This window comes from Arachis ipaensis, chromosome B06, assembly GCF_000816755.2.
Source record: "Arachis ipaensis cultivar K30076 chromosome B06, Araip1.1, whole genome shotgun sequence".
NCBI classification, from domain to species: domain Eukaryota; kingdom Viridiplantae; phylum Streptophyta; class Magnoliopsida; order Fabales; family Fabaceae; genus Arachis; species Arachis ipaensis.
The window spans coordinates 90335945-90338629 of NC_029790.2; positions in this window are offsets into that span (position 1 = coordinate 90335945).

The following is a 2685-nucleotide window of genomic DNA, read 5'->3' on the forward strand; positions in this document are numbered from 1 at the left end:
GAGCTCCACACCTTAATCTATGGGGTGTAGAAACTCCACCGTTGAAAATACATAAGTGAAAGGTCTAGGCATGGCCGAATGGCCAGCCCCCAAACGTGTACAATATGATCTCTCAATAAGATAAAACTGATCAAAGATCTAAAATAAATAACTAAAAGTAGTTTTTATACTAAACTAGTAGCTAGGGTTACAGAAAATAAGTAACTAAGTGCAGATAGTGCAGAAATCTACTTCTGGGGCCCACTTGGTGTGTGCATGGGCTGAGCATTGAAGTTTTCATGTGTAGAGATTCTTCTTGGAGTTAAACGCCAGCTTTGGTGCCAATTTGGGCGTTTAACTCCAGCTTGCAACTCAGTTCTGGCGTTCAACGCCAGAATAGGGCAGAAAGTTGGCCATTTAAACGCCAATTTGCGTTGTCAAAACTCGGGCAAAGTATACATTATATTTCTGGAAAGCCCTGGATATCTACTGTCCAACGCAATTGAGAGCGCGCCAATTGAGTTTCTGTAGCTCCAGAAAATCCATTTAGAGTGCAGGGAGGTCAGAATCCAACAACATCTGCAGTCATTTTTTAGTCTCTGAATCAGATTTTTGCTCAGGTCCCTCAATTTCAGCCAGAATATACTTGAAATCACAGAAAAATACACAAACTTATAGTAAAGTCTAGAAATATGATTTTTATTTAAAAACTAATAAAAATATAATAAAAATTAACTAAAACATACCAAAAACTAACTAAAAATAATGCCAAAAAGCGTATAAATTATCCGCTCATCAGCAATGCACCAACCACCTTTTAGAGGTGTATGCTCTCCATCTTCTCTGATATGGTGGAGAAGTTCTTTGAAGTGTTCATCGATGACTTCTCCATCTTTGGAGACTCATTTGACTCCTACTTGACCATCTGGCCCTAGTTCTCAAACGATGCCAAGAAACAAACCTGGTTTTAAACTGGAAAAAATGTCACTTCATGGTGATTGAAGGGATTGTTCTGGGGCATTGGATTTCAAACAAGGGAATAGAGGTTGATCAAGCTAAGGTGGAGGTAATTGAGCGATTACCACCACCAACTAATGTCAAAAGAATCAGAAGTTTCCTGGGACATGCAGGATTCTACAAGAGGTTTATAAAGGATTTTTCGAGAATCGCAAAACCCCTGTGCAACTTACTAGCTACAGACACTCCATTAGTCTTTGACCAAGAATGTCTGCAAGAACTCAATTAAGAACTGAAAAGGATCTTCAGATGGAAGTCCATGAAACTTGCAGTTCTGTTGCATCAGAGAAACTAATTGAGGTTTAAGCTCAAAGTTGTTTGCTCCAATGGTAGGGATTGAGATGCTTCTTCCATGTAAATTGGAATTTGGTGTAGTAAAGTCACCAAGCATCTTCCTTGCATTGTTATTATTTTCGGCCATGTTGTTTGAAAAAGAGGGAAGGGATTTTCAAAAATTAGAGAGAGAATTAGTTAGGTAGTTTTGAAAAAGATAAGAATCAATTAAAAAATCAAGTGGTTAATTGAAAAAGATTTGAAAATCAAATTTGAAAAGATAAGAAGTTAGATAAGATTTTGAAATTAATTTTGAAAAAGATGTGATTGAAATTTATTTTGAAAAAGATTTGAAAAAGAAATTTAAAGAGATTTGATTTTGAAAATTAAAGTTGATTACTTGACTAACAAGAAACTAAAAAGATATGATTCTTGAGTTTAAAGATTGAACCTTTCTTACTAGGCAAGTAACAAACTTAAAATTTTTGAATCAATCACATTAATTGTTAGTAAAGATTTTGAAATTATGAAACAAAATAAGAAAAAGATTTTTGAAAATCATTTTGGAATTTTCGAAAATTATGAAAGAAAAATGAAAAAGATTTTATTTTTGAAAAAGATTTGAAAAAGATAGAGTTTTTAAAATGAAAATTTGATTTGACTAATAAGAAACAACTAGATTTTAAAAATTTTGAAAAAGTCAACTCAAATTTTCGAACTTTATGAGTGAAAAAGGAAAAGATATTTTTTTTTATTTTTGAATTTTTAATGATGAAAGAGACAAAAAGGAAAAGATATATTTTTGATGTTTTTCTCTCTTTTTTTTTTTTCATTAAATAGCAAGAATGAAACAAAACATGAAGAATTAAGATCAAAACCAAAAATGCATGCAAAAACACTATGAATGTCAAGATGAACACCAAGAACACTTTGAATGTCAAAATGAACACCAAGAACTTATTTTTGAAAAATTTTCAAGAAAAGAAAACATGCAAGACACCAAACTTAAAAATTTTTATTCTTTAGACATTAATAATTCAAGAATGCATATGAAAAACAAGAAAAGACACAAAATAAGAAAATATGAAGATCAAACAAGAAGACTGGCCAAGAACAACTTGAAGATCATGAAGAATGCAATGCATGAAATTTTCGAAAATAATTTTTTTTTAGAAAATCAAAAAGATGCAATTGACACCAAACTTAAAACTTGACTCTAGACTCAAACAAGAAACATAAAATTATTTTTGATTTTATGATTTTAAAGATTTTTTTTTTTTGGTATTTTTCGAAAATTATATGAAAAAGAAAAAATAAGGATTCCAAAATTTTTAACATGAATTCCAGGAATATTGCATTCTTAGTCTAAAGCACAATTGTAATCTCAACTCTTTATCACAACTTCGCACAACTAAC